This window comes from Hevea brasiliensis, chromosome 17, assembly GCF_030052815.1.
Source record: "Hevea brasiliensis isolate MT/VB/25A 57/8 chromosome 17, ASM3005281v1, whole genome shotgun sequence".
In the NCBI taxonomy this organism is placed as follows: Eukaryota; Viridiplantae; Streptophyta; class Magnoliopsida; order Malpighiales; family Euphorbiaceae; genus Hevea; species Hevea brasiliensis.
In genome coordinates this window covers 41405139-41415132 of record NC_079509.1, presented here as the reverse complement: position 1 = coordinate 41415132, position 9994 = coordinate 41405139, and the positions used below count along the sequence as shown (strand labels likewise).

The following is a 9994-nucleotide window of genomic DNA, read 5'->3' as shown; positions in this document are numbered from 1 at the left end:
CTGGATCCTTGAGCTTTGGAGGAAGTTTCCTTTGGAGGATAGCACTACATTCTTCAGTCAAAGCTAAAGATTTCATCATCTTCAAGTTTCCTCTTGTTTGAGAGAATTTCTTTCAAGAATTTTGCATAAGAGGGCATTTGTGAAAGAGCATCAACAAAAGGCACATTTATGTAAAGTTTCTTCAAAACCTCTAAGAACTTCCCAAATTGCCTATCAAGCTTGGCTTTGTGAAATCTTTGTGGAAAGGGAAGTTGTGGCTTGTAGGGTTCAGGAGGTATATATTTCTCTTCCTTCTCTTCAATTTCCTCTTTACATTTTTCTGCACTCTCTTGTTTTTCACTCTCATCAGTATTTTTCTCATTTTCTCTCTTCTCACTGTTTTCACTCTTCTCGTGTTTTTCACTCCCATCATTATTTACAACTCTCCCACTTCTTAAAGTAATAGCTTGACATTGCTCTCTTGGGTTTTCTGGTTGACTTGGCAGTTTTCCAAAAGATTTAGCACTTGAGGAAGATGCTTGTTGTGCAATCTGGTTTTCCAGCATTCTGTTATGTGTTTGCATCTGTTCCAGCCTTGCTTTCATCTCTCTCATCTCCTCATCATGCTTATTTTGGTTAGCAAGAATCTGTTGCAATAAAGCTTCAGTGATGGAATTTCGTTCTTGCTGTTTTGGTGGAGGGTTCATATTTTTCTGCTAAAAATTAGGCAGTGGTTGCCTATTTTGCTGATATGGAACTTGACTCTGCTGTTGTGGTTGAAAATTCTGATTTTGAACTTGATTTTGCTGATTTCCCCATGAAAAGTTGGGATGATTCCTCCAATTTGGATTGTAAGTTTGAGAATAAGAATTCCCCATTTGTTTGTTTCCATAATTACCAACATATGCTGCTTGTTCTCCATAGTCTACTCCACAGCTGGTAGTTTCCTCTGCATAAGCCACTTGTTGTGAACTTCCAGCTGATGATGATGAACTAACCAACATACTCAAATCTTCCATCTTTTTAGCAAGGACATTTGTATGTGCATCAAACTTTGCATTAATCATGTTGAATGGGTCAAGATCATACATTCCAGCAGCTTGCCTCTTTTGAGTTGGAGCTGGTCCTCTTGGACTACTCCAAAGATGAGTATTCTTTGCAATTTTCTCCAATAGCTCATAAGCTTCATCTTCATGCTTTATAATAAATTCTCCTCCTGTTTGAGCATCAATAATTCCTCTGATTGCAGGAGTGACATTTGTGTAGAAATTCTGATTTATCATCCATTTTGGAATGGCATGATGTGGGCATAATCTCTCTAATTCCTTCCATCTCATCCATGACTCATAGAGAGTTTCATCTTCTCTTGGTCTGAAAGCTGTCATTTGATTCCTCAACTCTTGAGTTTTTCCAGGTGGAAAATATTGTGCAAGAAATGCATCAGTGAGTTGCTCCCAATTTGTAATGGAGTTGTGAGGTAAAGAATCAAGCCAATCCAATGCTCTATCTTTCAAAGAGAATGGGAATAGCTTCAATCTTGCTGCATCATCAGACACTCCAGGTTGTTTTTGCATGTCGCAAATCATAGCAAACTTCTTCAGGTGTGTGTGTGGATTTTCAGAAGGATGACCTCCAAATTGAGAATTTTGAATTATTTGAAGAACTCCAAAATCCATCTTGTAACTATTTGCATCAATCCTTGGTCTTGCTATGCTCTCTCTCAAGTCATCAAAACGAGGAAAAGCATGATCCATCATACTTCCCCTAGGCACGTTTGCATTAACAACTTCTTCCCCTTGGGCTGCATCTTCATTGTTTTGATCATTTTCAGCATTACCAACACCAATTCTAATCCTCTCATTAGCCATATCTGCTTCTAATTCAGTTTCTCTCAATGCTTCTTTCCTTTTTCTGGTTTCTTTCTTGTTGGCCTTACAAAACTTTTCAATTTCAGGGTTGAACAATAAGGATGTGTCACTTGTGCTTCTAGCTCTTCTCATAAAAGATTAAAAGTACCTGAAAAAAAACAAACAAACACAAAATGAAAAGATAACAAAGATAAACTATAAACAACTAAAATAATAAAAAATTCAATATTAAACAAACAACTCCCCGGCAACGGTGCCAAAAACTTGATGCGTCCCTACCGCAAGTGCACGGGTCGTACAAGTAGTATAGAAAAATATCGATCCCACGAGGAGTCGTGTTAATGATTGAATTTTTGATATAAAAGTTGACTAAATCGAAGTATCTATGAAATTAAAGAAGTGAATTGATGAGTAATGGAGCGTAAAATCTATATGTGCAAAATCAATATTCTATTTAACAATGTATTGCATTAAACTAAAATTGCATCAAATTGAAATAGGCAAGTTCAAATATGGCAATATTGAAAATGGCAATCAATTAAATTCAATTGAAAATTAACAATGGTAAAAAGGCGATTCCGGAGTTCGGGATTTCATATTCGAGCTATTTTGGGATTTAAATCGGTTATCCAATTTTATGAAACTTATGGGTTTTAAGGAGATTAATTCTTAAATCCTTTGAATTCCCTTTCGAGTGAGACAAAGAGTGCCTTAATCAAACTAATCCTACTTTCGTGGAGTTAGAATTAATTAAGACCCATTAAGTTCTTTAATTAATCTGTGAATCCTCTTAATCCTTAGCCTATTTCTAGGTCTAAGTTAATTAAGTCCAATTTCTTGATTATCTATCACAAGGTCTTCTCCTTTCGGTGCTTCAACCATGGATTAAGAACATCACTTAATGGGATCCTACACTAAGCATGTCATTAAGCATACAAGAAATGAATAAAACTCATTAAGACCACAAAATATGGATTACCCAATCAAAATCCACAAAATATCTCAAATATTACAACCCTTACTCTAGAATCAAAAGTAAACTACTCACTATCCATAATGCTTACAAGATATGATGAGTTTAAATGGAAATAAAGCTTTAATCTAAGCTAAGAAGTAAGAAATTAAACACTAGAAATGTAGAAAAATGTAAGGGAAGAAAGAAATCTGCAAATCTTGGTTGAAAATGGTGTGGAAGGTGAAAGTGACTCCTCAAATTCTGCCTCTCTTCTCCTTTCCTTTTCTGCTCCTTGTCCCCTTTTTTCTAAAATGGGAAAATGGGACTATTTATAGCATTTTTCTGACATGGAGCCCTAAAATGGTATGTTCTAGGAGGAATTAATTGAGGGAATCTTCTGCCAGCTCATTAATGAACTCTTTATGGATTGCATAAGTAGATCGCATAAGTTATGCGATCCCTTATGCGATTTTACTGGTTCTGAGTCACTTATGCGAAACTGCATGACTTGGTGCATAGGTTATGCACAATTCCGTGAAGGTGCATAAGGGAGGCGAGAATGTGCATAAGCTATGCAGTCTCCTTATGCACATTTCGGCTGGTTCTGGAACAGTGATCTTTCTCCTTATGCAAATCTGCATAGCTTATGCGGCAAGTTATGCACAATTTGGTCAATGCATATTTCAGCTTGAAAACTTGTTTTTGACATCTTTGGCTGTAGAAGACACTCCTCAATGGCAAAATTCTCTTCAGTCCTTCAAAAACACCATTTTTCCTACAAAACAAAGTAAAAATTACAAATTAATCCAAAATCGACAATTATGAAAAACTAACTAATTTACTAATGAAATTAGCTAAAAATAACTAATAATAGAATAAAATGGCTATAAAATTAGACCTAAACGACTATGCAAAATGTATGCATCAGGGCACATTAGTACCATTAAGTATTAATATGTTTTATTATTTCATTATAAGTTTCAATTATAATTTATAACATTTTAAATTCTGCTCCTAGTAGAAGCATAAATTTCTAAATTACAGTTCTACATAGTTTATGCATTTATCATAATTTATACATTTATTATATCATCCATATTGATCACAATTAACATCAATCGATTTTTATGCACCATTTGTACATCACCATATTTTCGTTAAGTCCCAACACTAAAAATTATCCTAGAGTCTTGCTAAGGTGATTGGCTGCTAAGAAAGTGAAGGAAAATTGAAGTTTGGCTAAGAGAAAATTCTGCGCTCCTAAGGTTAGTGCTAAATTCTTACTTCTTCCTCTTCTAATGATGAAAATAAAGTGAATTACACTAGAATTACATGATAAATGATGAAATTGATGAATATATGTTAGACTAAGAATTCGGCCAACTTGTGTAGGAGTAGGATTTGAAGTGTTTTATTGCAAATAAAATTGATAACTTACTTGAGTATGATGATAAATATGGTTAGTATGTTTAATTGGTATGTGTTGTATGAATCTTGAATTTAGAGCTAGGGTTTTGAGGAGAAAATTAGAGATTTGTTAAATTGTTGCTGAATTGATGTTGTTGAGATCAATTATGGACTAGTTAAAGTGCATGGAATGTGATTTGAGGTTGGTAGTAGTGTGAAATGGTGGTATTGGGAGTGTTGTGTTTATGCAGGATTTTCTGGACCTTGAGTCTAGTGTAGTTTTTAGGCCATAAGTAGAGTTGTGTTACTCCAACTGGTGTGAGGCTAATTGGAGATGAAACCTAAGACAATTTGCCGCATTTTTTTATGTAGAGACCTTGCTCAGAAACTGAACCTAAAATGACCAAGAATTGGCTTGAAACCGGGTAACCATATGCTGGACCTGGAAAAATGACTATATAAACAGTAAATGTTCAAATGGCTATAACTTACTCTAGGAAGGTCAGAATGACCTGATTCATAAACCATTGGAAAGCTTAGACATAGGAAAAATTTTCCTATGAAGAACTTAGAGCTCAGTTCTGACCATAACCTAATCAAATTGCTAACCAAAATTAGCTCATCAAAACTACCAGAACCAAAAATTGCTCAGAAATTCTGGATAATGACCCATTCGGCTAGTTATGGTAAAAATGCCATAACTTGGGCTGAAAAACTCCAAATGGAGTGATTTAAAGAGAGAATTAAAGTAGAGACATTAAAGAACAACTTTAATGAAGAAAGTTTAGTCAAATTCCCACTGTAGATAGGTCCAATAGAACAGTAAACATAAGTGATTAAATTTGAAATTTTGAAATAACTTCTAATTAGCCTTGAATTGAAATTGGCAACCAATGCCAACAAATGTAAAATTCAAAATGTGGTGTTATTATGAATTTAGAATTTGCAATCCTATTATTTTTTAAATAGTCAAAATTTGTATAAATAGTAATATAAATAGTAAACACCATGACATAAAATGCAAGAACTAAATTACTAGGGGAAATTAAGGTATGAAATTTAAAATCCATAAAATGTTCGTAGATTACTTGGAATAGGAATGGTAGTTCATCTAAATAACTTAATGAACACTTAAATTATGTGAATAAGCAGTTAGAATTTGTATTCCCATCACACACGAAACTCATAATATATAAGTAATACAACTTGAAATATAAAAACTAATTAATATGAATGAATTGTTGAAGGTATAAATGAAATGAAGTTGTCATTAAGACTTATGTCTCTATTACAAATAGGATAATAATACCTTGTACAATAAGTGGTACATGAGAGGTAATAATGTGAGTGATAATTTATATAAATATTGTAACGATTAAATGAATCACATAGATATGTGATTGGGCTAATTATTATCATTATGAAAGAAAGGAAAATATTTTGATGTACAAATGGTACATAAAAATTGATCGATGTGAATTGTGATCAATATAGATGATATAATGAATGTATAAATTATGATGAATGCATAAACTATGTAGAATTGTGATTTAGAAATTTATGCTTCTACTAGGACAGAATTTAAAATGTTATAAATTATAATTAGAACTTATAAGGAAATAATAAAACATATTAATACTTAATGGTACTAATGTACCCATGTATTGCCTAGACATATGTGTCAGATTGGATAGATTGGGATGCCAATAGGGGATTGTTTGAGCAGTACTGTGTAAGGCTTTACACTTATATTTATGGTTTTATGCCTGTATTTATGACTTGTATGCCCGACTATTTGTTATCATGGCTTCTTAGTCATATTGATTGCATACATGGTTGACGTTTTGCGTATTCACATCCCATGGTATGACGGCCCAAGGCACTATGGTGCCCTGTGCTAGCTATATTGATTGCATATGTGGTTAAAGTTTTGTGTCCCATGGTATGACGGCCCGAGACACCACGATGTCCAGTGCCAAGGACCTACTTATCCAGTTTAGTCAACCTGTCATAGGTTACTTGGGCAATGAAATTTATTAGGAATTAATAATATTAAAAATTAAATAAATGATTAAGAGATACTTGAAATGAACCAGATTAGCTATAAAATTTTATTTATTATGAGATGATCTAAAATATAAGAAAATGTGAAATAAAGCAATAAAGATTTGTAAAATAAATTTAACTTAAATAAATATTACAAATGTATCTTCTATAATACTATGAATATAAGTTTTAATATTTTAATTAACTTTGTATAATATATATATATATATATATATATATATATATATATATATATATATATATATATATATATATATTATTGTGAAATTAAGAGATAAGCGCTACCAAAGAATGTTAAGAATGACAAAACATATTTAGTATTAAAATTCTATATGAAATCAAAATAAATTTTGATTACATGAATTAGGCTTTATTTTTATCTTTATTTGTATAGTATTTCTTTGTTGTATTATTGCACCACTAAGCAGCAATACTTAGCGCGATGGAGATAAAGCCTAGCGGATATTAAATTGAGATTTTAGAGTTCGGATTTGTAGAAGTGTCCAAGGTTGTTACCTCCTCAGCAATGCTTGTAGATAGGGCCCATATAAGTCATACTAATATATTTTGTATTTTATAAACAGTTATCATGTTGTAATGTAATGTAAGTTATGAAAATATATTTAATATGTATGTGATGTAAATTAATAAATTAACTCTTTCATATGTAATTAATTTATATATCTTGTAAATTATGAATTTATATAATTAGTTTGTAAATAATGTAAATTAATAAAATTTGAGAATTTTGATATATGAATTGTGCATAAATGGATATGTATGAATGTTAGTTGTAAGAATTGAATGTGAGTTGATGATGATGAGATCATGTATTATTTTATTAAAAATTTATATGAGATTTTTAAGGAGGTAAATAGCGAGACAGGCCAAATGGTAATAAATTATAGGAAATTTCATCGGTTTCTCCTATGAATTTAATTTATTTTAAAAATAACAAGTTTAAAATTTTTAAAGGGATAAAGTAAGATAAGATAGGGTGCTCTGGTACCGAGTGTGATATGCCTTGTTTGGCTACGCTGTGGACGGGTGAGGGGTGTCACACTCAACCTATCACTCATATCTCTCTGCTCGCCTCTTTTTCTTGTGCTCAAACCCACTTGGTTATGCTCACAAATCCATTCGATTCTTCTTTATGGCTCTGTCCAATGAGCACACACTCATATGTCATATTGATTTCTTACTTTCAACTTTAGTACTATTTCAATGTACTTTTATCCTAAGTCCTACCCTAGTCTCGAAAACTCGGTCGTTGTTGATCTAAAATGTGTTGTTGAATCATCAACATGGAGGAGCTTGGGTTCTTACAGTCTCCATCGACAGACAAGTTTGGGTTTTGTGATGAATTTAGGCAATAAGTCTTTGTCTAGATCTTGGGTTTTTGCCTTTTTTTTTTTTATGAATCTTGTTATTATGAATGACTTTGGGTTTGATGAATCTCGTGCAGTCATTTAAGTATTGTGATGAATCTAAGTTTGATTGAATTTGGGTTTTCTTTCATGCAATCATCTGGGTATTGTGATGAATTTGAGTTTGATTGAAATACATACATTATGGATATTTTATTTGGGTATTGTTTTGAATTATGATTTATATTTCCACGTGTAAGAGGTGGGAGAGAGATCATCGTATAGAAAATTATTTTTTATTATTAAAATGCCGCGTGTCGGAAATTTTTTTTTTTTTTGTGTGTGTTGAAGCCAACATGGCAAAGGATTGCAATGGGTAAGATATCTGTGAAAATCACCATATCCAAACCTGAATCTGATTAATATTCTCAAAACCCAAACTCGTCCCAAACTCAATTATTATTACCCAGAAAATACCTGAACCATTTAATTTTATATATTTTAATTAAAAATCTGTATTAAAAAAATTATTTTGTTAATAATTTATATTTTAAAAATTTAACAATTTCATAAAATATTTCAATTTTATTTTATATAAAATAAAATATATAAAAATTTATAAATATTATTATAAAAAATATTATATATATAATTAAATATTTATATAACGGGTTCGGGTAACAAATACCCAACATATAAAATCTGAACTTAACTTAAACCCGGCATGGGTATTAAATTTCAAACTCAAACTCATCATAAACGTGATTATATATTATTCAATTCCGTCTTATTAGAATTCAGTTGGATCGGATACCCACAAAAATTTAACCTATTGCCATCCCTAAACATGGCATGTATAGTCAGCTTTTGGCTAGAGTTCCTAACGAAATCTAGCTAAAAGGATTTTAACCGATATAAAATTAAAATTAGATGATTTTTGTGATACAATTGAATTTCATGGACTTTGTTGAAATAATTCCTAAAGTTCAAGGATGGTGAAAATTAGTTGGATATAAGAGCTCTCTTTTTTATTAATTATGACTTATTCTAAATGTATTAAATTGATATGGGAGAATATACTTTTAAAATTGTTTTTTTAAAAAATTAATCTTAACATAAAAAAATTGAACTAAAAATATAACAAATATAAATACAAAAAAAAAATTACTTTTAACCAATAAGTGGTCGGATTAGTTATATGGAGTTGATCCCATGTGAATTATACTCTTAAGGTTAAGAGTTTGAACCTTGGAATTCTTATTGTTAGGAGGACTTTACCTGAATACCACTCCATAAAGATTTTTATCACCTCTATAGATCTACATGAAAAAAAAAAAAATCATTTTTAAAATATTTAATAAAAAAATTTATTTTTTATTTAATAATTTAATAATAAGTGTTTATATTGAAATTTTAATCTTCATAATAATTTTTTCTTTAAAAAATTTTTAATACAAAAAACTTTCCACCAGATAAGTCAACATTGATATATTAAAATTAAGAAAAAATTTAAAAAAAAAAAAGTGATCATAGAGTTGTTTATGGTCCTCATCATTCATATTTATCTATGATTATTATATGATCATAAAAATAATAAAAATTAAATCAAATATTTATCTATGATTATATTATCATAAAATGATTTGATTAATTTAGCTTATAAATGATGTGATAGACTAAATCTAAATAAAAATTTCTTTTTATTAAAGAGAGATTCTTAACTAGATTAAGTCTACCACGTCAGTCATTCATAAACCAAGGCTAATCAAATCACTTAACATCATTTATATTTTGTATAATTATATAAATATAAAAATAATTAAAAATTAAATTACATATACCTTCATAATTATATGATAAATTGAATCTACATAAGAATTTCTCTTACTAACTGCATGCGATTCTTCCATTGGCGAGTCTGCAACTTGCTCTAGTCTCTTTTACTGGTGACTTGGTAATGACGCTGCAGAAAGCAACCCCTTCACTAGCAGCGGATCTAGAAAACTTATGTTCTAGAGTCAATATGCAAATAAAAATAAAATACTATTAAAAATAATAAAAAAATTGATATTAATTTTTTATAATTGAATTGATACTAAAAATATTAAGAATTACAATATTATTAATACTATTAAATATATCTTTTTTTATATAGGTGATTAAAAAGTTATTAATCACACATACGACTATATAATTTTATTTTGATAAAATACCATTATACTCTTATTTAATTTTAAATTTTATTAAAAAAATTTAATAATTATATTTATAAGGGTCAATTGACCCCTCTTTTTATAATATGGATCCGTCATTGCCCAGCACTCCATGCTCTTGCATCAAGTGAAAGATGA

General features: G+C 30.4%; 1 non-coding gene across 1 annotated transcript; it reads left to right on the top strand.

Annotated features, from left to right (window-relative positions):
- The first annotated feature begins 1272 nt into the window (after positions 1 to 1272).
- On the top strand, positions 1273 to 1380 carry LOC131175658 (small nucleolar RNA R71). Its single transcript, XR_009145850.1, has one exon. It is a non-coding gene; the product is annotated as a small nucleolar RNA R71 (small nucleolar RNA).
- The last annotated feature ends 8614 nt before the right edge of the window (positions 1381 to 9994 follow it).